Consider the following 25,843-nt stretch of genomic DNA (forward strand, 5'->3'; position numbering starts at 1 on the left):
AGTCTAAGGTCGGAGCCCGTGACAGTTGGTATCAGAGCAAGTTCGATTCTGTGTGTTTGTGTTGTGCAGGTTAGATCATGATTGAAGAGATGGCATCCCAAAGCAACGTTGCTAGCCAACAACCAGAGGCCCAAGAGCATGGGCATGGAAGAGGCAAGAAAGCCAGTTCTAGAGATATCTAGTCTACCATGGACGATAGGCTGGCCAAGGGGGAGGCGATCGTAGGCAACATGGGGGAGAAGCTTGAGGAGGTAGAGACTCACATTGTATCACTAAACTCCATAGGGAAAGAGATCCAAAGGGAGCTGAAGGTTGCTCTTAACAAAGGCTTGGATGTGTTCACCCAAAAGAATCAGACCTTCGAGGCTGAAGTGCTGACCTTGCGCGATGGTATGGAGGCCATGCGCCAGTGGATGGAAGAGCTTGCCAGTGAGCTCGTTACTTGCAAGACTACCATTGGGAATGGCATGTTTGCTGGAGTGTCCAAGTCCAGATTGGATGTCCCCAAGCCTAAGGAATTCAAGGGGACTAGGGCAGCCAAGGAAGTAGACAACTACCTTTAGGGTATGGAGCAGTACTTCCAGGCCATGGGCATGCAAGATGAGGCGATAAAGGTAAGCATCGCTGCTATGTATCTCACTGATGTAGCCTTATTATGGTGGAGGCGCAGGTGTGGTGATGTCAGGCGTGGGAGCACCAAGATTGGAACTTGGGCAGAGTTCCAAAAGGAGTTCAGAGAACAATTTTACCCAAAGTATGTCGATGATAAGGTGCGGGCAAAGTTGTGCAGGCTGAGCCAACAAGGGGACATAAAGGAGTATGTCCAAAAATTCTCTGAACTGATGCTACAGATCTCGGATCTAGGCAAGAAGGACACTTTCTTTGCTTTCATGGATGGGCTGAAGCCATGGATGAAGCATGAGCTACAAAGGAAAAGAGTTCATGACTTGGCTAAAGCCATGACTACTGCTGAGGCCTTGATAGAGTTCAAGCCTCTGAACAAGTTCGAGTCTACCAAGCCCAAAGGTAAGGGCAGGGACGATAGGGACCGAAAGAAGCAGTCCAAAGGGAAAGACCGTAACCAGGAGTCCAAGGATGGAGATCGAGACCGTTCAACCAAGGATGGCGAGAGGAAGCCACCAACAGGTAAGTGGAAAGCAAAAGGGGACCGAGAGCCACTAGCATGCTACCTATGCGGAGGGAGCCACATAGCGCGCAATTACCTGTAGAAGGGCAAGCTGGCTGCTGTAGACAAGGAGTCTGATGAGGAGCCAGAGTCAGGGGTAGCAAAGCTTGGGTCGTTAGTGCTCAATGTTGTCCAGAGTAAGGGGAGCCATAAGCTAAAAGGCTTAATGTTTACGGATCTGATGGTTGTGGGTCAGAAGGTGAGCACATTGGTGGACACAGGTGCCTCACATCTTTTTATTTCAGGTGATGGAGCCAAAAAGCTTGGACTAAAGGTGCAGAAAGGGATTGGTACCATTAAAACGATGAACTCCAAGGAAGTTCCAGCCATTGGAGTAGCACGGGGAGTGGAGTTACAGCTTGGAGACTGGAAAGGCAAGGAGACCATTGAGGTAATACCCCTTGATGACTATGAGTTTGTGATTGGGTTGGATTTCCTTGTTCGGATTAATGCCCTTCTTATGCCTTTTATCGATTGTGTTTGCATCTTGGATGCACGGTGCCAATGCCTAGTGCCATTGAGGAGAGGGTCTGGAGTTGGGTCACGGGTGGTGTCAGCCATCCAATTTGCCAAGACGGTAAGCAGATAAGAAGACACCTTCTTGGCAACCCTAAAATATGATGAGCCAAGGGAGAAGGAGATCGAGTCACCCTTGAAGGTGCTAAAGGTGCTGAAGACCTTTAGTGATGTGATGCTCGCAAAGCTGTCTAGCAAGCTACCACCTAAGAGGGAGGTGGACCACAAGATCAAGCTGGTGTCCGAGGCCAAGCCATCAGCCAAAGCCCTTTACCGAACGTCTCCACCAGAGTTGGAGGAGTTAAGGAAGCAGTTCAAGGAGTTAGTTGATGCTGGCTTTATCAGGCCATCGAAGGCACCCTATGGTGCACCGGTTCTATTCCAGCACAAGCATGATGGGTCGTTACGGCTGTGCATAGACTACTGGGCTTTGAACAAGCTGACCATTAAGAACAAGCACCCCATCCCACTCATTACGAACTTGTTCGATCAACTTGGAAGCGCATGGTGGTTCACCAAGTTGGATTTGAGGTCGGGCTACTATGAAGTCAAGATCACGGAGGGAGATAAGCCAAAGACAGCATGTGTCACTCGATATGGTTCGTGTGAGTTCTTGGTGATGCCTTTCAGACTCACGAATGCCCCAGCAACATTTTGCACCCTTATGGACAAGGTACTTCAGTCATTCCTTGATCGGTTTGTTGTGGTTTATTTGGATGACTTTGTGATCTACAGCCACACTTTGGGAGAGCATGTAGACCACTTGAGACAAGTGTTCGAGGTGTTGCGGGTGCACAAGCTATTTGTCAAGAGGGAGAAGTGCTCATTCGCCTAGCAGGAGATCTCGTTCGTTGGCCACATAGTGGGAAGTGGCAGGATACGCATGGATGAAGGCAAGATACATGCCATCCTAGAGTGGCAACTGCTAGCCAAGGTCACTAAGTTGAGATCGTTCCTTAGGCTGGTCAACTACTACAAGCACTTTCTTCAAAGGTCACTCAGCAATAGCCACGCCATTGACTGACTTGCTCAAGAAAGGGAGAGCATGGGAGTGGAGCGCAGGGTGTCAGGAAGCCTTTGATAGGTTGAAGTGGGCTGTGACCAAGGAGCCAGTCTTGGCCTTGCCAGACCATGCCAAGCCGTATGAGGTGCATACGGATGCATCAGACTTTGCCATAGGGGGTGTGTTGATGCAAGAGGGACGTCCAGTCACGTTCGAGAGCAGGAAGCTAAACGAGACTGAACGTAAGTACACAATCTAAGAGAAAGAGATGACTGCAGTGGTGCACTATTTACGTACTTGACGCCATTACCTGTTGGGGTCAAGGTTCGTGGTGAGGATGGACAATGTGGTGACCTGCTACTTCTAGATGCAGAAGAAGTTGTCCCCCAAGCAGGGAAGATGGAAAGATTTTCTTAAGGAATTTGACTTTCAGATGGAGTACAAGCCGGGGCGGGTGAACCTAGTGGTAGATGCCCTGAGCAGGAAGGCTAACCTTGCTGCCATTAGCCAACCAAAGGGGTCACTGGTGCCATGCATCAAGGAGGGACTTGTGCATGATCCTACAGCCAAAGCTTTAATGGAGTACACCCAGCAAGGTAAGACTAGGCGATTTTGGTTACAAGATGGCTTGCTGTACACTAGGGGTAGTAGACTATTTGTGCCGTAGCACGAAAAGCTCCGTAAGGAAGTTTTGCAAGAGTGTCATGATTCAAGGTGGGCTGGACACCTAGGAGTGAGCCACACCTTGGCGCTGATCGAGGACCGGTACTACTGGCCGCACATGAGGGATGATGTGGAGGCCTATGTGAAGACTTGTCTTGTGTGCCAATAGGACAAGGTGGAGCTCAAGAAACTAGGCGATCTCTTAGAGCCATTGCCAGTGCCAGAGCAACCATGGAAGAGTGTTTCTCTAGACTTTATAATTGGTCTCCCCAAAGCAAAAGGGTTTGGAAGCATCATGGTAGTGGTGGACAGATTTCCCAAGTATAGAATCTTCATTCCAGCAACCAAAGAGTGCCCAGCGAAGGAGGCAACTCGATTGTTCCTGAAGAACATGGTTAAGTACTGGGGAGTGCCGAGGGCCATTGTTAGTGATCGGGACGGGCATTTAACATGCAGGTTTTGGACTGAGTTGTTCAAGCTGTTGGGGTCAGACTTGAACTTTTCCACCAGCATGCATCCACAGACCGATGGGCAGACAGAGCGAGTAAATGGACTATTGGAGGTCTACCTCAGGCACTATGTGAGTGCCACACAAAGGGACTAGCCAAAGCTGCTAGATATTGCGCAGTTTTCCTACAACTTGCGAAGGAGCGAGGCAACGAACCAGAGCCCATTTGAGGTTATGACAGGGTAACAACCACTAACACTCAGTTCGATTGCTACAGGTTATACAGGGTCGAATCCAGCAGCGTACAAGTTTGCCAAGGCATGGTAGGAGCAAACTAACTTGGCCAGAGTTTGTCTACATAAGGCGGCCAAGAGGTCGAAGAAGTGGGCAGACTAAAAAAGGCGGGATGTACAGTTCCAGGTTGGAGACTTGGTGTTAGTGAAGCTGCATCCCATTGTGCGCCATAGGGGGCTACACAAAGGCCTAGTCCAGAGGTATGAGGGACCTTTTCGAGTAGTCAAAAGGGTAGGCAAGGTTGCCTACAAGCTGGATATGCCACCCAAGCTGAGGGTACACCCGGTGTTCCATGTGAGCATGCTCAAGCCGTTCCATGAGGATGAGGGAGATCCAGGATGGGTAGAGTCAAAGCATGTGCCATTGGGAGCAAGGGCCTCATATGAGAAGGAGGTCCACAGCATCATGGCCGATCGGGAGGTAAGACAGAAGAATTATCAACTAAGACATGAGTACTTGGTGTGCTGGAAGGGACTTTCAGATAGTGAGGTGAGCTGGGAACCAGCAGATGACTTATGGCAGTTTGGGGACCAGATCAGGCAGTACCATACAGAAGACGCAATGAGGGTGTTGCACAATCAGGTGGGGGAGAATGTCACGCCCTGGACAGGCGTGCCAGGCACATCAGGTAGACAAGCAGGCGAGCCAGAGGTTGAGGCCCGCAGACCAGGCGTGCTGGCGGGTATCTGTGCGCAAAACCTAGCAAACGAGTTCAGAATGCCCGCCTAACTTGCAGGCCAGCCCGTGAGACCAAGGCCTGGCATACAAGCTGTTCGTACCACATCCAGAAGGGCCCAAGGGGCTGGACACACAAGGTAAGCTTTTGGAAGCAGGCAGGATCAGCTAGAGAATCCTGGCAGATTTGGTTGACCCTAAAAATCTGGAGTTAGCATCTTAATTGATTGTAATCCGTATAATCCCATGATTTTAGCCTTTATTCTAGGGATATGCCATTAAGTTGTAGCTGGAGCCTCAACTATAAATAGAGGGCTACTCTACCCTCATTTGTACACCATCAAACACTTCTATTTCAATGAATACAAGAGCATTTCCAAAATTTTGTCTTGTTATCCTGTTTCTCTTTAACTTGCGTAATTAGCCCTTCCCATTATTCTAGTGCCTGCACACTTGTGTTTTAGGTAGGCTTAGGCATAAAGGAGGAGATTTCAAGCCTAAGGTCGCACCATTTTTGAGTCTAAGGTCAGAGCCCGTGACACTTAGACTGGGGATGAACTCCGTATGTCTAAGTCAACCCACAAAATGAGCATGTGGGTGCTCAGCCGACCAGAGAGGCAAGATGCACAAGCCAGGGATCAAACAGGTGGTAGGTGGGTTCAAGCACATCTTCATATTTTTGCCACGCCAATGCCATTTTTATGGCTTGTAAATTCATACAATGGTCCCCTAAGCCTTCATGTGAAGTTTCGTGGCAAGACGACCCGTTTTCTATTTTTCATGATTTTCAAAACTTTTTGCGGTTCAAGATTTTTTTAAATTTTTTTAGAAAGCGTTTTGTCCCCAAATTTGGTAGAGGTGATCCTTGTATTTTTTTTGGCATGCATAAAAAAATTCAGCTAAAAACACGAAGTGGAGAAGATTTTGTGATCGTTTGAAAAAAGTGTCCCCATTTCAGACACTTTAATGGCTACTGGCAGCAAACCTATAAAATCTCAAATGCTCTTTAAAGGGGTGTGAGTTCTTGAGGTTTGATGAGGGATAGGGGGCCAATATAAGGGCCAAGACCAGCACCCATCGCACATCATGTGCGCACAACCCCTGGCCCCCCAATCGTCGGAACCCCTAATACCGCCGGTTAGGCTCTTCGGTGCTCCGGCGATGGTACCCCGGGCGAAAAAAATGCAGCACCAGCACATGCCTGAGCCCAGCATGTGCACCATGGCTCAAAATCTTAGATTGGGAATGAGCTCCGTATGCTTAGACATGGAATGAACTCCGTATGCCTAAGCCAACCCACGAAATGAGCGTGCGGGCGCTCAGTCGGCCAGAGAGGCAGAATGCACAAGCTGGGGATCAGCCTGGTCCCCCTCTGTGTGCTACCGATCTCACTACCACAACCCTCAGTCTGGCTGGGGCTTAGACATGGAATGAGCTGCCTATGCCTAAGCCAACCCACGAAACGAACATGCGGGCGCTCAGCCGGTCGGAGAGGTAGAATGCGTAAGCCGGGGATCGGTCCGGTCCCCTCTGCATGCTGTCGAGCCTGCTATCGCAACCCTCGGTTCGATCTGATCTTAGACTGGGAATGAACTCTGTATGCATAAGTCAACCCATGAAACGAGCGTACGGGCACTCAGTCGGTCGAAAAGGCATAATGCGCAAGTCGGGGATCGACCCGGTCCCCCTCTGCGTGCTGTCGGTCCCGCTGCCACAACCCTTGGTCCGACTGGGGCTTAGACATGGAATGAGCTCCCTATGCCTAAGGCAACCCACGAAACGGGCGTGCGGGCGCTCAGCCGGTCGGAAAGGCAGAATGCGCAAGCAGGGGATCGACTCGGTCCCCCCTATGTGCTGTCGATCCTACTGTCGAAAGCCTTGGTCTGGTCTGATCTTAGACTGGCAGTGAACTCTGTATGCTTAGACTGGGGATGAACTCCGTATGCCTAAGACAACCCACAAAACGAGCATGTGAGTGCTCAGCAAGCCGAAGAGGCCGGTTGGAGAGGCATAATACGTAAGTTAGGGATCAGCCTGGTCCTTCTTTACGTGCTACCAATCCAGCTGTCAGTTTTTGCTACCACAACCCTCGGTCTGGTAGGGGGTTAGATGTGGAATGTACTCCATATGCCTAAGCCAACCCATGAAACTAGCGTGCGGGTGCTTAGCTGGTCGGAGAGGTAGAATGCGCAAGCTAAGGATCGGCCCAGTCCCCCCTACGTGCTGTCGATCCTGCTGCCTTCATGTGAAGTTTCGTGGCAAGATGACCTGTTTTCTATTTTCCACGATTTTTAAAACTTTTTACGGTTCGGGATTTTTTAAAATTTTTTTAGAAAGAGTTTTGTCCCCAAATTTGGTAGAGGTGATCCTTGTATTTTTGTTGGCATGCACAAAAAAATTTAGCTAAACTCGAAGTGGAGAGGATTTTGTGACCATTTGAAAAAATGTCCCCATTTCAGACACTTTAATGGCTACTGGCAGCAAACCTATAAAATCTCAAATGCTCTTTAAGGGGGTGTGAGTTTTGGAGGTTTGATGAGGGATAGGGGGCCAATATAAGGGTCGAGCACTAGCACCCATCGCACATCATGTGTGCACACCCCCCGACCGCCCCAATCGTTGAAACCCCAAATACCGCCGGTTAGGCTCTCCGGTGATGCTCCGACGATGGTGCCCCGAGAGAAACAAATGCGGCATGGAATGAGCTCCGTATGCTTAGACATGGAATGAACTCTGTATGCCTAAGCCAAGCCACAGAACGAGTGTGCGGGCGGTTAGCCGACCAGAGAGGTAGAATACGCAAGTCGGGGATCGACCTGGTCCCCCCTACATGCTGTCAATCCTGCTGCCACAACCCTCGATCCGGTCCAATCTTAGAATGGGAATGAACTCCGTATGCAAAAGTCAACCCATGAAACGAGCGTACGGGCGTTGGGCCAGCCGAAGAGGCATAATGTGCAAGTCAGGGATTGGCTCGATCCCCCTCTGCGGGCTGTCGATCCCGCTGCCACAACCCTCGATCCGACTGGGGCTTAGACATGGAATGAGCTCCCTACGCCTAAGCCAACCCACGAAATGGGTGTGCGGGCTCTCAGCCGGCCGAAGAGGCAGAATGCATATGCTGGGGATTGGCCCGATCCCCTCTGCGTGCTATCGATCCTGCTACCGCAGCCCTCGATCTGATCTGATCTTAGATTGAGAATGCTCTCCGTATGCTTAGACTGGGATGAACTCCGTATGCCTAAGTCAACCCATGAAACGAGCATACGAGTGCTCAGCCGACCGAATAGGCCGGCCGAAAAGTCATAATGTGCAAGTCGGGGATCAGCTCGGTCCCTCTCTGCGTGCTGTCGATCCCGCTGTCGGTCCTACTGCCACAACACTCAGTTCGGCTGGGGCTTAGATGTGGAATGTACTCCATATGCCTAAGCCAACCCATGAAACGAGCGTGCGGGCGCTCAACTGGCCGGAGAGGTAGAATGCGCAAGCCGAGGATCGACCCTGTCCCCCCTGCATGCTAACGATCCTACTGCCGCAACCCTCGATCCAATCTGATCTTAGACTGGGAATATACTCTGTATGCTTAGACTGGGGATGAACTCCGTATGCCTAAGTCAACCCACGAAACGAGTGTGCGGGTGCTCAACCGACCAGAGAGGCAGGATACGCAAGCCGGGGATCGAACGGGTGGTAGGTGGGTTCAAGCACATCTTGATATTTCTGCCATTCCAATGCCATTTTTATAGGTTGTAAATTCATACAATGGTCCCCTAAGCCTTCATGTGAAGTGTCATGGCAAGACAACCTGATTTCTATTTTCCATGATTTTCAAAACTTTTTATGGTTCAGGATTTTTTTTAATTTTTTTAGAAGCATTTTTGTCCCCAAATTTGGTAGAGGTGATCCTTGTATTTTTTTTGGCATCCACAAAAAAATTCAGCTAAAAACTCGAAGTGGAGAAGATTTTGTGACCGTTTGAAAAAAGTGTCCCCATTTCAGATGCTTTAATGGCTACTGGCAGTAAACCTATAAAATCTCAAATGCTCTTTAAGGGGGTCTGAGGTTTGATGAGGGATAGGGGGCCAATACAAGGGCCAAGTACCAGCACCCATCGCACATCATGTGCACACACCCCCTGGCCCCCCCAATCGTCGGAACCCCCAATGCTGCCGGTTAGGCTCTCCGGTGATGCTCCGGCGATGGTGCCCCGGGTGAAAAAAATGTCGCACCAGCACATGCCCGAGCCCAGCAAGTGCACCATGGCTCAAAATCTTAGATTGGGAATGAGCTCCATATGCTTAGACATGGAATGAACTCTGTATGCCTAAGCCAACCCACGAAACGAGCGGGCGGGCACTTAGTCGACCGGAGAGGTAGAACGCACAAGCCGGGGATCGACCCGATCCACCCTGCATGCTATCGATCCTTATGCCATAACCCTCAGTCCGGTCTGATCTTAGACTAGGAATGAACTCCGTAGGCGTAAGTCAACCCACGAAACGAGCGTGCGGGCACTGAGTCGGCCGAAGAGGCATAATGCGTAAGTCCAGGAGTGGTTCGGTCCCCCTCTACGTGGTACCGGTCCCGCTACCACAACCCTCGGTCTACCTAGGGCTTAGACAAGGAATGAGCTCCCTATGCCTAAGCCAACCCAAGAAATGGACGTGCGGGCGCTCAGCCGGCCGAAGAGGTAGAATGCGTAAGCCGGGGATCAGCCCAGTCCCCCCTGCATGCTATCGATCCTGCTGCCACAACCCTTAGTCCAATCTGATCTTAGACTGGGAATGAACTCCATATGCTTAGACTAGGGATGAACTCTGTATACGTAAGTCAACCCATGAAATGAGCGTACAGGCGCTCAGTCGGTCGGAGAGGCTGGCCAGAGAGGCATAATGCGTAAGCCGGGGATCAACCCCGATCCCCCTCTGTGTGCTGCCAATACCGCTATCGGTCCTGCTGCGATAACCCTCAGTCCAGCTGGGGCTTAGACATGGAATGTACTCTGTATGCCTAAGCCAACCCATGAAACGAGCGTGCGGGCGCTCAGCTGATCGGAGAGGCAGAATGCGCAAGCCAGGGATCGGCCCGATCCCACTTACGTGCTGCCGATCCTGCTGCCGCAACCCTCGATCCAGTCTGATCTTAGACTGGGAATGAACTCCGTATGCTTAGACTAGGGATGAACTCTATATGCCTAAGTCAACGCATGAAACGAGCGTGCGGGCACTCAGTCATTCGAAGAGGTCGGTCAGAGAGGCATAATGCGTAAGTCGAGGATCAGCCCGATCTCCTTCTGCATGCTGCCAATCCCACTACCGGTCCTGCTGCCATAACCCTTGGTCCGACTGGGGCTTAGACGTGGAATGTACTCCGTATGCCTAAGCCAACCCACGAAACGAGCGTGCTGTTGCTCAGCCAGTTGGAGAGGCAGAATGCACAAGCCAGGGATCGACCTGGTCCCCCCTACATGCTGTCGATCCTGCTGTCGCAACCCTAGGTCTGTTCTGATCTTAGACTGGGAATGAACTCCGTATGCATAAGTCAACCCATGAAACGAGCGTGCGGGCGTTGAGCTGGCCGAAGAGGCATAATGCACAAGCCGAGTTTCGGCCCGAGCCCCATTTGCATGCTGTCGGTGCCACTGCCACAACCCTCTGTCTGGCTAGGGCTTAGACATGGATGAGCTCCCTATGCCTAAGCCAATCCACGAAACGGGCGTGCGGGCGCTCAGCCGGCCAGAGAGGCAGAATGCGTAAGCCAGGGATCGGCCTGATCCCCCCTGTATGCTGTCGATCCTATTGTCGAAACCCTCGGTCCAGTCCGATCTTAGACTGGGAATGAAACCCGTATGCTTAGACTGGGGATGAACTCCGTATGCCTAAGTCAACCCACGAAACGAGCGTACGGGCGTTCAACTGGTCAGAGAGATCGGTCGGAGATGCATAATGTGCAAGCTGAGGATCAGTTCGGTCCCCCTCTGCGTGTTGTCGATCCCACTGTCAGTCCTACTGCCACAACCCCCAGTCCGACTGGGGCTTAGATGTGGAATGTACTTTGTAAGCCTAAGCAAACCCACGAAATGAGCGTGCAGGCGCTCAGCTGACCGAAGAGGCAGAATGCGCAAGTCAAGGATCGGCTCGGTCCTCCCTGTGTGCTGTCAATTCTACTACCGTAACCCTCGATCCAGTCTGATCTTAGACTGGGAATCAACTCCGTATGCTTAGACTGGAGATGAACTCCATATGCCTAAGTCAACCCACGAAACAAACGTGCGGGTGCTCAGCCGACCAGAGAGGTAGGATGCGCAAGCCGGGGATCGAACGGGTGTTAGGTGAGTTCAAGCACATCTTCATATTTCTGCCGTACCAATGCCATTTTTATGGCTTGTAAATTCATACAATGGTCCCCTAAGCCTTCATGTGAAGTTTCGTGGCAAGACGACCCATTTTCTATTTTTCACGATTTTTGAAAACTTTTTGTGGTTCAGGATTTTTTAAATTTTTTTAAAAAAGTGTTTTGTCCCCAAATTTGGTAGAGGTTATGCTTGTATTTTTGTTGGCATGCACAAAAAAATTCAGCTAAAAACTCAAAGTGGAGAAGATTTTGTGAACGTTTGAAAAAAGTGTCCCCATTTCAAACACTTTAATTGCTACTGGCAGCAAACCTATAAAATCTCAAATACTCTTTAAAGGGGTGTGAGTTCTCGAGGTTTGATGAGGGATAGGGGGCCAATATAAGAGCCAAGTACTAGCACCCTTCACACATCATGTGCGCACACCCCCCGGCCCCCCAATCACCGGAACCCCTAATGTCACCGGTTGGGCTCTTCGGGGATGCTCCGATGATGCTCCAACGATGGTGCCCCGGGCGAAAAAAATGTGGCACCAGCACATGCCCGAACCCAGAATGTGCACCGTGGCTCAAAATCTTAGATTGGGAATGAGCTCCGTATGCTTAGACATGGAATGAACTCCGTATGCCTAAGCCAACCCACGAAACAAGCATGCGGGTGCTCAGCCGATCGGAGAGGCAGAATGCGCAAGCCGGGGATCGACCCGATCCCCCCCTCTGTGCTGTCAATCCTGCTGCCGCAACCCTCAATCCGATCTGATCTTAGACTGGGAATGAACTCCGTATGGATAAGTCAACCCACGAAACGAGCGTGTGGGCGCTGAGCCGATCGAAGAGGCATAATGCGCAAGCCAGGAATCGATCCGGTCCCCCTCTGCGTGCTGTTGATCTCGCTGCCACTTTGAAAAAAGTATCCCCATTTTAGACACTTTAATGGCTGTTTGAAAAAAGTATCCCCATTTTAGACACTTTAATGGCTATTGGCAGCAAACCTATAAAATCTCAAATGCTCTTTAAGGGGGTGTGAGTTCTCGAGGTTTGATGAGGAATAGGGGGCCAATATAAGGGCCAAGTACCAGCACCCATCGCACATCATGTGCGCACCCAACCCGGCCCCCCCAATCGCCTGAACCCCCAATGCCTCAACCATCGATCCAGTCTAATCTTAGACTGGGAATGTACTTCGTATGCCTAAGTCAACCCACGAAACGAGCGTGTGGGCGCTCAGCTGACCAGAGAGACAGGATGCGCAAGCCGAGGATCGAATGGGTGGTAGGTGGGTTCAAGCACATCTTCATATTTCTGTCGTGCCAATGCCATTTTTATGACTTGTAAATTCATGCAATAGTCCGCTAAGCCTTCATGTGAAGTTTCGTGGCAGGACGACCCGTTTTCTATTTTTCATGATATTCAAAACTTTTTGCGATTCGAGATTTTTTTAAATTTTTTTAGAAAGAGTTTTGTCCCCAAATTTGGTAGAGGTGATCCTTGTATTTTTGTTGGCATGCACAAAAAACGTCAGCTAAAAACTCAGAGTGGAAAAGATTTTGTGACAATTGAAAAACTTGTCCCCATTTCAGACACATTAATGGCTACTGGCAGCAAACCTATAAAATCTCAAATGCTTTTTAACGGGGTGTGAGTTCTTGAGGTTTGATGAGGGATAGGGGGCCAATATAAGGGCCAAGTACCAGCACCCATCGCACATCATATGTGCACACCCCCCCGGCCCCCCCAATCGTCGGAACCCCTATTGCCGCCGGTTAGGCTCTCCGGTGATGCTCCGACGATGCTCCGACGGTGGTGCCCCAGGTAAAAAAAATGTGGCACCAGTACATGCCCGAGCCCAGCATGTGCACCGTGGCTCAAAATCTTAGAGTGAGAATGAGCTCCATATGCTTAAACATGGAATGAACTCCGTATGCCTAAGCTAACCCACGAAACGAGCGTACGGGCGCTCAACCGGCCGAAGAGGCAGAATGCGGAAGCCAGGGATCGACTCGATCCCTCCTTGCATGCTATCGAATCTAATCCCATAACCCTTGGTCCGATCCGATCTTAGATTGCGAATGAACTTCGTATGCATAAGTCAACCCACGAAACGAGCGTGCGGGCGCTGAGCCGGTCGAAGTGACATAATGCGCAAGCCGAGGATCGGCCCGATCCCCCTCTACGTGCTGTCGGTCCCACTGCCACAACCCTCAGTCCGGTTGGGACTTAGACATGGAATGAGCTTCCTATGCCTAAGCCAACCCACGAAACGGGCGTGCAGGAGCTCAACTGGTCGGAGAGGTTGAATGCACAAGCCAGGGATCAACCCGATCCCCCTTACGTGTTACCGATCCTGCTACCGTAGCCTTCAGTCCGATTCAATCTTAGACCGGGAATGAACTCCATATACTTAAACTGGGGATGAACTCCGTATGCCTAAGTCAACCAATGAAACGAGCGTGCGGGCGCTCAACCGACCGAAAAGGTTGGTCGGAGAGGCATTATGTGCAAGCCAGAGATCAGCCCAGTCCCTCTCTACGTGCTACCGATCCCGCTGCCGGTCCTCTTGCCACAATCCTCAGTCCGAATGGGGCTTAGACATGGAATGTACTCCATATGCCTAAGTCGACCCACGAAACGAGCGTGTGGGCACTCAGTCGATCGGAGAGGCAGAATGTGCAAGTCGGGGATCGACCCAGTCCCCCTGCGTGCTGTCAATCCTGCTGATGCAACCCTCGGTTTGGTTCGATCTTAGACTAGGAATGAACTCTGTATGCATAAGTCAACCCGTGAAACGAGTGTGCGGGTGCTGAGCTGGCCGAAAAGGTATAATGCGAAAGCTGAGGATCAGCCCGATCCCCCTCTGTGTGCTGTCGGTCTGGCTGCCACAACCCTCGGTCTGGCTGGGGCTTAGACATGGAATGAGCTCCCTATGCCTAAGCCAACCCACGAAACGGGTGTGCGGGCACTCAGTCGGCTGGAGAGGCAGCATGCACAAGCCGGGGATCAGCCCGATCCACTCTGTGTGCTGCCAATCCTGCTATCGTAATCCTCGATCCAGTCCTATCTTAGACTTGGAATGAACTCCGCATGCTTAGACTGGGGATGAACTCCGTATGCCTAAGTCAACCCGCGAAACGAGCGTGCGGGCACTCAGTCGGTCGAAGAGGCCAATCGGAGAGGCATAATGTGCAAGTCGGGGACCAGTTTGATCCCCCTCTGCGAGCTACCGATCTCGCTATCGGTTCTGCTACCACAACCCTCGGTCCGACTGGGGTTTAAACATGGAATGTACTCCGTATGCCTAAGCCAACCCACGAAACGAGCGTGTGGGCGCTCAACCGATCGGAGAGGCAGAATGCACAAGTCGAAGATCGGCCTGGTCCCCCCTGCTTGCAGTCGATCCTGCTGTCACAACCCTCGATCTGGTCTAATCTTAGACTGGGAATGAACTCCGCATGCCTAAGTCAACCCACAAAACGAGCATGCGGGTTCTTAGCCGACCAGAGAGGTAGGATGCGTAAGCCAGGGATCGAACGGGTGGTAGGAGGGTTCAAGCACATCTTCATATTTCTGCCGTGCCAATCCCATTTTTATGGCTTGTAAATTCATACAATGGTCCCCTAAGCCTTCATGTGAAGTTTCGTGGCAAGACGACCCGTTTTCTATTTTTCACGATTTTTGAAACTTTTTACGGTTCGAGCTTTTTTAAATTTTTTTAGAAAGAGTTTTGTCCCCAAATTTAGTAGAGGTGATCCTTGTATTTTTGTTGGCATGCACAAAAAAATTCAGCTAAAAACTCGAAATAGAAAAGATTTTGTGATCGTTTGAAAAAAGTGTCCCTATTTCAGACACTTTAATGGCTACTGGCAGCAAACCTATAAAATCTCAAATGCTCTTTAAGGGGGTGTGAGTTCTCAAGGTTTGATGAGGGATAGGAGGCCAATATAAGGGCCAAGTTCCAGCAACCATTCCAAATCATGCGCGCACACCCCCCGGCCCCCCAATCGTCGGAACCACCAATGCCGCCGATTAGGCTCTCCGACGATGCTCCGGCGATGGTGCCCCGGGCAAAAAAAATGCAGCACCAGCACATGCCCGAGCCCAGCATGTGTACCATGGCTCAAAATCTTAGACTGGGAATGAGCTCCGTATGCTTAGACATGGAATGAACTCCGTATGCCTAAGCCAACTCACAAAACGAGCATGCAGGCGTTCAACCGACCAGAGAGGCAGAATGCGCAAGCTGGGGATCGACCCAGTCCCCCCTTGTGGGCTGTCGATCTTGCGGTCGCAACACTCGGTCCGGTCCGATCTGAGACTGGGAATGAACTCCGTATGCATAAGTTAACCCATGAAACGAGCGTGCGGGCGCTGAGCCAGCCGAAGAGGCATAATGCGCAAGTCGGGGATCGGCCTGGTCCCCCTCTGTGTGCTGTCGGTGTCGCTACCACAACCCTCAGTCCAGGTGGGCCTTAGAAATGGAATGAGCTCCCTATGCCTAAGCCAACCCACGAAATGGGCATGCGGCCGCTCAGCCGACCAGAGAGGCAGAATGCGTAGGCTGGGGATCGACCCAATCCCTCCTGCGCGCTGTCGATCATATTGCCGCAACCCTCGGTCCAGTCTGATCTTAGACTGGGAATGAACTCCATACACTTAGACTGGGGATGAACTCCGTATGCCTAAGTCAACCCACAAAATGAGCGTACGGGCGCTCAGCCGGCCGGAGAGGCCGATCGGAGAGGCATAATGCATAAGTCGAGGATCAGCCCGATCCCCCTCTGCGTGTTGTCGATCCCGCTGTCGGTCCTGCTGCTACAACCCTCGATCCGACTGGGGCTTAGACATGGAATGTACTCCGTATGCCTAAGCTAACCCACAAAGGGAACGTGTGGGTGCTCAATCGATCGGAGATGTAAAATGCACAAGCCGGGGATCGGCTCGGTCCCCCATACGTGCTACTGATCCTGTTGCTGTAACCCTCGATCCGGTCTGATCTTAAACTAGGAATGAACTCCTTATGCTTAGACTGCGGATGAACTCCATATGCCTAAGTCAACCCACGAAACGGGCATGCGGGCGCTCAGCCGACTGGAGAGGCAGAATGCACAAGCCGAGGATCGGCCCGATCCCTCCTGCGTACTGTCGATCTTGCTGTCGTAACCCTCTGTCCGATCTGATCTTAGATTAGGAATGAACTTCGTATGCTTAGACTGGGGATGAACTCTGTATGCCTAAGTCAACCCATGAAATGAGCGTGCGGGTGCTCAGTCGGTCGAAGAGGCCGGTCGGAGGGGCATAATGCGCAAGCCAGGGATCAGCTCAGTGCCCCTTTTACATGCTGCTGATCCTGTTACCGGTCCTGCTGCCACAACTTTCGGTCCGACTGGGTTTAGACATGGATTGTACTCCGTATGCCTAAGCCAACCCACGAAACGAGTGTGCGGGCGCTCAATCGGCCAAGGAGACAGAATGTGCAAGCTGGGGATCAGCCCGATCCCCCCTGCGTGCTACTGATGCTGCTACAGTAACCCTCGATCCGGTCCAATCTTAGACTGGGAATGAACTCTGTATGCTTAGACTGGGGATGAACTCCGTATGCCTAAGTCAACCCATGAAACAAGCGTGCGGGCGCTCAGCTGACCACTTGAGACAGGTGTTCGAGGTGTTACGGGTGCACAAGCTGTTTGTCAAGAGGGAGAAGTACTCATTCGCCCAGCAGGAGATCCCGTTCCTTAGCCACATAGTGGGAGGTGGCAGGATACGCATGGATGAAGGCAGGATACGCATGGATGAAGGCAAGATACACGCCATCCTGGAATGGCAACTGCCAGCCAAGGTCACTGAGTTGAGATCATTCCTTGGGCTGGTCAACTACTACAGGCACTTCATCAAAAGTCACTCAGTAATAGCCACGCCATTGACTGACTTGCTCAAGAAAGGGAGAGCATGGGAGTGGAGCGCAGGGTGCCAGGAAGCCTTTGACAGGTTGAAGCGGGCTGTGATCGAAGAGCCAGTCTTGGCCTTGCTAGACCATGCCAAGCCATATGAGGTGCATACGGATGCATTAGACTTTGCCATAGGGGGTGTGTTGATACAAGAGGGACGTCCAATCACGTTCGAGAACAGGAAGCTAAACGAGACTAAACGCAAGTACACGGTCCAAGAGAAAGAGATGATTGTAGTGGTGCACTGTTTGTGCACTTGGCACCATTACCTGTTGGGGTCGAGGTTCATGGTGAGGACGGACAATGTGGCGACCAGCTACTTCCAGACGCAGAAGAAGCTGTCCCCCAAGTAGGTGAGATGGTAAGATTTTCTTATGGAATTTGACTTTCAGATGGAGTACAAGTCGGGGCGGGCGAACCTAGTGGCAGACGCCCTAAGCAGGAAGGCTAACCTTGCTACCATTAGCCAACCAGAGGGGTCACTAGTGCCGTGCATCAAGGAGGGACTTGTGTATGATCCTATAGCCAAAGCTTTGATGGAGTACGCCCAGCAAGGTAAGACTAGGCGGTTTTGGTTACAGAATGGCTTGCTGTACACTAGGGGTAGTAGACTATTTGTGCCGTAGCACGGAAAGCTTCGTAAGGAAGTTTTACAAGAGTGTCATGATTTAAGGTGGGTTGGACACCCAGAGTGGGCCGCACCTTGGCTCTGATCGAGGACTGGTACTACTGGCCGCACATGAGGGATGATGTGGAGGCCTATGTGAAGACTTATCTTGTGTGCCAATAGGACAAGGTGGAGCTAAAAAAACCAGGCGGTCTCTTAGAGCCATTGCCAATGCCAGAGCGACCATGGGAGAGTGTTTTTCTGGACTTTATAGTTGGTCTACCCAAAGCAGAAGGGTTTGGAAGCATCATGGTAGTGGTGGATAGGTTTTCCAAAGTATGGAATCTTCATTCCAGCAACCAAAAAGTGCCCAGCTGAAAAGGCAGCTCGATTGTTCTTGAAGAACATGGTTAAGTACTGGGGAGTGCCGAAGACCATTGTTAGTGATCGGGACGTGCATTTTACGGGCAGGTTTTGGATTGAGTTGTTCAAGCTATTGGGGTCAGACTTAAACTTTTCCACCAGCATGCATCCGCAGACCGATGGGCAGACAGAGTAAGTAAATGGACTATTGGAGGTCTACCTCAAGCACTATGTGAGTGCCACACAAAGGGACTGGCCAAAGCTGCTAGATATTGCACAGTTTTCCTACAACTTGCAAAGAAGCGAGGCAACGAACCAGAGCCCATTTGAGGTTGTGACAGGGCAACAACCACTAACACCCGATTCGATTGTTGTAGGTTATACAGGGCCGAATCCAGTAGCATACAAGTTTGCCAAGGCATGGCAGGAGCAAACTGACTTGGCCAGAGTTTGTCTACATAAGGCAGCCAAGAGGTCGAAGAAGTGGGCAGACCAAAAGAGGCGGGATGTACAGTTCTAGGTTGGAGACTTGGTGTTGGTGAAGTTGCATCCCATTGTACGCCATAGGAGGCTACACAAAGGCCTAGTCCAGAGGTATGAGGGACCTTTCTATGTAGTCAAGAGGGTAGGCAAGGTTGCCTACAAGCTGGATATGCCACCCAAGCCGAGGGTACACCCGATGTTCCATGTGAGCATGCTCAAGCCGTTCCATGAGGATGAGAGAGATCCAGGATAGGTAGAGTCAAAGCGTACACCGTTGGGAACAAGGGCCTCATATGAGAAGGAGGTCCACAGCATCATGGCTGACCGGAAGGTGAGACGGAAGAATTATCAACCAAGACATGAGTACTTGGTGCGCTGGAAGGGACTTCCAGACAGTGAGGTGAACTGGGAACCAGCAGATGACTTATGGCAGTTTGGGGACCAGATCTGGCAGTACCATGTAGAAGACGCAATGAGGGCATTGTGCAATTAGGTGGGGGAGAATGTCACGCCCTGGACAGACGCGCCAGGTACATCAGGCAGACCAGCAGGGGAGCCAGAGATTGAGGCCCGCAGACCAGGCTTGCTGGCGGGTATCAGTGCGCAAAGCCTAGCAAACAAGTTCAGAACGCCGCCCAACTTACAGGCCAGGCCGTGAGACCAAGGCCTGGCATACAAGCTTCATGCACTATATCCAGAAGGGCCCAAGGTGCTGGACACGCAAGGGAAGCTTTTGGAAGCAGGCAGGATCAGCTGGAGCATCCTGGCAGATTTGGTTGACCCTGAAAATCAGGAGTTAGCATCCTGATTGATTGTAATCTGTATAATCCCATGATTTTAGCCTTTATTCTAGGGATATGCCATTAAGTTGTAGCTAGAGCCTCAACTATAATAGATGGCTGCTCCACCTTCATTTGTACACCATCAAACACTTCTGTTTCAGTGAATACAAGAGCATTTCCAAAATTCTATCTTGTTCTCCTGTTTCTCTTTAACTTGCGTAACTAGCCCTTCCCATTGTTCTAGTGCCCGCATGCTTGTGTTTTAGGCTGACTTAGGCATAAAGGAGGAGATTCCAAGCCTAAGGCCGCACGATTTCTGAGTCTAAGGTCGGAGCCCGTGACACTTAGACTGGGGATGAACTCCGTATGCCTAAGTCAACCCACAAAATGAGTGTGCGGGCGCTCAACCGACCAAAGAGGCAGGATGCGCAAGCCAGGGATCGAACGGGTGGTAGGTGGGTTCAAGCACATCTTCATATTGCTACCATGCCAAAGAAATTTTTATGGCTTGTAAATTCATACAATGGTCCCCTAAGCCTTCATGTGAAGTTTCGTGGCAAGACAACCCGTTTTTTATTTTTCACAGTTTTTGAAACTTTTTGCGGTTTGAGATTTTTTTAAATTTTTTTAGAAAGGGTTTTGTCCCCAAATTTGGTAGAGGTGATCCTTGTATTTCTGTTGGCATGCACAAAAAAATTCAACTAAAAACTCGAAGTGGAGAAGATTTTGTGACCATTTACAAAAAGTGTCCCCATTTCAGACACTTTAATGGCTACTGGCAGCAAACCTATAAAATCTCAAATGCTCTTTAAGGGGGTGTGAGTTCTCGAGGTTTGAAGAGGGATAGGGGGCCAATATAAGGGCCAAGTACCAGCACCCATCACACATCATGTGCGCACACCCCCCGGCCCCCCCAATCGTCGGAACCCCCAATGCCACCGGTTAGGCTCTCCGGTCATGCTCCGACGATGGTGCCCCGGGCAAAAAAATTGCTGCACCAGCACAGGCCTGAGCCCAACATGTGCACCGTGGCTCAAAATCTTAGACTGGGAATGAGCTTCATATACTTAGACATGGAATGAACTCCGTATGCCTAAGCCAATGCACGAAACGAGCGTGCGGGCGCTCAACCGGCTGGAGAGCCAAAATGCGCAAGCTAGAGATCGACCCGGTCCCCCCTAGATGCTGTCAATCCTGCTGTTGCAACCCTTGGTCCGGTCCGATCTTAGATTGGGAATGAACTCCGTATGCATAAGTCAACCCACGAAACGAGCGTGTGGGCGTTGAGCTGACCAAAGTGACATAATGCGCAAGTCGGGGATCGACCTTGTCCCCTTCTGCGTGCTGCCCATCCCGCTGCCACAACCCCTGATCCGGCTGGGGCTTAGACATGGAATGAGCTGCCTATGCCTAAGCCAACCCATGAAACGGGCGTGCGGGTACTCAACCGACTGGAGAGGCTGAACGCGTAAGCCGGGGATCGGTCCGGTCCCCTCTACGTGCTGTCGATCCTGCTACCGCAGCCCTCAGTCCCGTTTGATCTTAGACTGGGAATGAACTCCATATGCTTAGACTGGGGATGAACTCCATATGCCTAAGTCAACCCATGAAATGAGCATGCGGGCGCTCAGCCGATCGGAGAGGTCGGCCGGAGAGGCATAATGTGCAAGCCGAAGATCAGCCCTATCCCCCTCTACGTGCTGCCAATCCCGCTACCGGTCCTGCTGCCACAACCCTCGATCCGACTGGGGCTTAGACATGGAATGTACTCCGTATGCCTAAGCCAACCCACGAAACGAGCGTTCGAGCGCTCAGTCGGCCAGAGATGCAGAATGCGCAAGTCGATGATCGACCCGATCCCCCCTACGTGGTGTCGATCTTGCTGATGCAACCTTCGGTTTGGTTCAATCTTAGACTGGGAATGAACTTCGTATGCATAAGTCAACCCGTGAAACGAGCGTGCGGGTGCTGAGCCGATCGAAGAGGCATAAAGTGTAAGTCGAGGATCAGCCCGGTCCCCCTCTGTGTGCTGTTAGTCCTACTACCACAACCCTCAGTCTGGCTGGGGCTTAGACATGGAATGAGCTCTCTATGCCTAAGCTAACCCATGAAACGGGTGTGCGGGCACTCAACCGATCGGAGAGGCAGAATGTGTAAGCCGGAGATCAGCCCGATCCTATCTGCGTGCTACCAATCCTGCTATCGCAACCCCCGGTCCAGTCCGATCTTAGACTGGGAATGAACTCCATATGCTTAGACTGGGGATGAACTCCGTATGCCTAAGTAAACCCACAAAACGAGCGTACAGGCGATCAGCCGGCCGAAGAGGCCGGTGGGAGAGGCATAATGCGCAAGCTGAAGATTAGCCCGATCCCCATCTGCGTGCTACCGATCTCGCTGTCGGTCTTGCTGCCACAACCCTTGGTCCGGCTGGGGCTTGGACATGGAATGTACTCTATATGCCTAAGCCAACCCACGAAACAAACGTGTGGGCGCTCAGCCGATCGGAGAGGTAGAATGCGCAAGCCGAGGATCGACCCAGTCCCCCCTCTGTGCAGCCGATCCTATTACCGTAACCCTCGATCTGGTCTGATCTTAGACCGGGAATGAACTCTGTATGCTTGGACTAGGGATGAACTCTGTATGCCTAAGTCAACCCACAAAATGAGCGTACAGGTGCTCAGCCGACCAGAGAGGTAGGATGTGTAAGCCGAGGATCAAACGGGTGGTAGGTGGGTTCAAGCACATCTTCATATTTCTATCGTACCAATGCCATTTTTATGGCTTGTAAATTCATAAAATGGTCCCCTAAGCCTTCATGTGAAGTTTCGTGGCAAGACGACCCATTTTTTATTTTTCACGATTTTCAAAACTTTTTACGGTTCGGGATTTTTTTAAATTTTTGAAGAAAGAGTTTTGTCCCCAAATTTGGTAGAGGTGATCCTTGTATTTTTGTTGGCATGCACAAAAACATTCAGCTAAAAACTCGAAATGGAGAAGATTTTGTGACCGTTTGAAAAAAGTGTCCCCATTTCAGACACTTTAATGGCTACTGGCAGCAAACCTATAAAATCTCAAATGCTCTTTAAGGGGGTGTGAGTTCTCGAGGTTTGATGAGGGATAGGGGACCAATATAAGGGCCAAGCTCCAGCACCCATCGCCCATCATGAGTGCAGACCCCCCGGCCCCCCCAATCACCGGAACCCCCAATGCCATCGATTAGGCTCTCTGGCGATCCTCCGACGATGGTGCCCCGGGTGAAAAAAATGTGGCACCAGCACATGCCCGAGCCCAGCATGTGCACCGTGGGTCAAAATCTTTGACTGGGAATGAGCTCCGTATGCTTAGACATGGAATGAACTCCGTATGCCTAAGCCAACCCACGAAACGAGCATGCGGGCGCTCAGTCGGCCGGAGAGGCAGAATGCACAAGTCGGGGATCGACCCGGTCCCCCCTTCGTGCTATCGATCTTGCTGCCGCAACCCTCAGTCTGATTCGATCTTAGACTGGGAATAAACTCCGTATGCATAATTCAACCCATGAAACGAGCGTGCAGGCACTGAGTCAGCCGAAGAGGCATAATGTGCAAACCGAGGATCGGCCCGGTCCCCCTTTGCATGCTGCCTGTCCCGTTGCCACAACCCTCGATTTGGCTGGGGCTTAGACATGGAATGAGCTCCCTATGCCTAAGCCAGCCCATGAAACAGGCATGCGGCCGCTCAGCCGGTCGGAGAGGCAAAATGTGCTAGTCGGGGATCGGCTCGATCCCTCTTGCGTGCTGCCGATCCTACTACTGCAACCCTCGATCCGATCCGATCTTAGACTGGGAATGAACTCCGTATGCTTAGATTGGGGATGAACTCCATATGCCCCACGAAATGAGCGTACGGGCGATCAGCCGGCCGGAGAGTCCAGCCAGAGAGTCATAATGTGCAAGCCGAGGATCAGCCTGATCCCCCTCTGCGTACTGTCGATCCCGCTGCTGGTCCTGCTACCACAACCCTCGGTTCGGCTGGGGCTTAGACATGGAATGTACTCCGTATGCCTAAGCTAACCCACGAAACAAGCATGTGGGTGCTCAGTCGGCTGGAGAGGCAGAATGCACAACCCGGGGATCGACCCAGTCCCCCATACGTGCTGTCGATCCTACTGTCGTAACCCTCGATTCGGTTCGATCTTAGACTGGAAATGAACTCCTTATGCTTAGGATGGGGATGAACTTTGTATGCCTAAGTCAACCCACGAAATGAGCGTGCGGGCGCTCAGTCGACCAGAGAGGCAGGATACGCAAGCCGGGGATCGAACGGGTGGTAGGTGGGTTCAAGCACATCTTCATATTTCTGCCATGCCAATGCCATTTTTATGGCTTGTAAATTCATACAATGGTCCCCAAGCCTTCATGTGAAGTTTCGTGGCAAGATGACCCGTTTTCTATTTTTCATGATTTTTGAAACTTTTTACGATTTGGGATTTTTTAAAATTTTTTTAGAAAGGGTTTTGTGCCCAAATTTGGTAGAGGTGATCCTTGTATTTTTTTTGGCATGCCCAAAAAATTCAGCTAAAAACTCAAAGTGGAGAAGATTTTGTGACCATTTGAAAAAAGTGTCCCCATTTCAAACACTTTAATGGCTACTGACAGCAAACCTATAAAATCTCAAATGCTTTTTAAGGGGGTGTGACTTCTCGAGGTTTGATGAGGGATAGGGGACCAATATAAGGGCCAAGTACCAGCACCCATCGTACATCATGTGCGCACACCCCCCGACCCCCCCAATCGTCGGAACCCCCAATGCCATCGGTTAGGCTCTCTGGCAATGCTCCGACGATGGTGCCCTGGGTGAAAAAAATGCGACACCAGCACATGCACGAGCCCAGCATGTGTACCCCGGCTCAAAATATTAGACTGGGAATGAGCTCCATATGCTTAGACATGGAATGAACTCTGTATGCCTAAGCTAACCCATGAAACGAGTGTGCAGGCGCTCAGCCGACCGGAGAGGCAGAATGCACAAGCCAAGGATCGACCCGATCCCCCCTTACGTGCTGTCGATCCTGCTACCGCAACCCTCAGTTCGGTTTGATCTTAGACTGGAAATGAGCTCCGTATGCATAAGTCAACCCACGAAATGAGCGTGCGGGCGCTGAGCCGGTCGAAGAGGCGTAATGTGCAAGCCAGGGATTGGCCCGGTCCCCTTCTGCATACTGCCAGTCCCACTACCACAACCCTTAGTCCGACTAGGGCTTAGACATGGAATGAGCTCCCTATGCCTAAGCCAACCCACTAAAAGGGTGTATAGGCGCTCAGCCGACCAGAGTGGCAGAATGAGCAAGCCGGGGATCGGCCCGATCCCCTCTACGTGCTGTCGATCCTGCTGCCGCAACCCTAGGTCCAGTTCGATCTTAGATTAGGAATGAACTTCGTATGCTTAGATTGGGGATGAACTCCGTATGCCTAAGTCAACCCACAAAACGAGCGTACGGGCGCTCAGCCGACCGAAGAGGCCGGCCGGAGAGGCATAATGCGCAAGCCGGGGATCAGCCCGATTCCCCTTCTACGTGCTGCCGATCCCGTTGCTGGTCCTGTTGCCACAACCCTCGGCCTGGCTGGGGCTTAGACATGGAATGTACTCCATATGCCTAAGCCAAGCCACGAAATGAGCGTGCAGGCGCTCAGTCGGCCGGAGAGGCAAAATACGCAATCCGAGGATCGGCTTGGTCCCCCCTGCGTGCTACCGATGCTACTACCGCAACCCTCGATCCGATTCAATCTTAGACTGGGAATGAACTCCGTATGCTTAGACTGGGGATGAACTCCGTATGCCTAAGTCAACCCACGAAACGAGCGTGCGGGCACTCAGCCGACCACTTGAGACAGGTGTTCGAGGTGTTACAGGCGCACAAGCTGTTTGTCAAGAGGGAGAAGTACTCATTCGCCCAGTAGGAGATCCCGTTCCTTGGCCACATAGTGGGAGGTGGCAAGATACGCATGGATGAAGGCAAGATACACGCCATCCTGGAGTGGCAACTGCCAGCCAAGGTCACTGAGTTGAGATCGTTCCTTGGGCTGGTCAACTAGTATAGGTGCTTCATCAAAGGTCACTCGACAATAGCCACGCCATTGACTGACTTGTTCAAGAAAGGGAGAGCATGGGAGTGGAGCACAAGGTGCCAAGAAGCCTTTGACAGGTTGAAGCAGGCTGTGACCGAAGGAGCCAGTCTTGGCCTTGCTAGACCATGCCAAGCCGTATGAGGTGCATATAAATGCATCAGACTTTGCCATAAGGAGCGTGTTGATGCAAGAGGGACGTCTAGTCACGTTCGAAAGTAGGAAGCTAAATGAGACTGAACGTAAGTACATGGTCCAAGAGAAAGAGATGACTGTAGTGGTGCACTATTTACGCACTTGGTGCCATTACTTGTTGGGGTCAAGGTTTATGGTGAGGACGGACAATGTGGCGACTAGCTACTTCTAGACGCAGAACAAGCTGTCTCCCAAGCAGGCAAGATGGTAAGATTTTCTTACAGAATT

Source organism: Durio zibethinus, chromosome 4 (genome assembly GCF_047325235.1).
Source record: "Durio zibethinus cultivar Kanyao isolate XHJ-2024 chromosome 4, ASM4732523v1, whole genome shotgun sequence".
NCBI classification, from domain to species: Eukaryota; Viridiplantae; Streptophyta; class Magnoliopsida; order Malvales; family Malvaceae; genus Durio; species Durio zibethinus.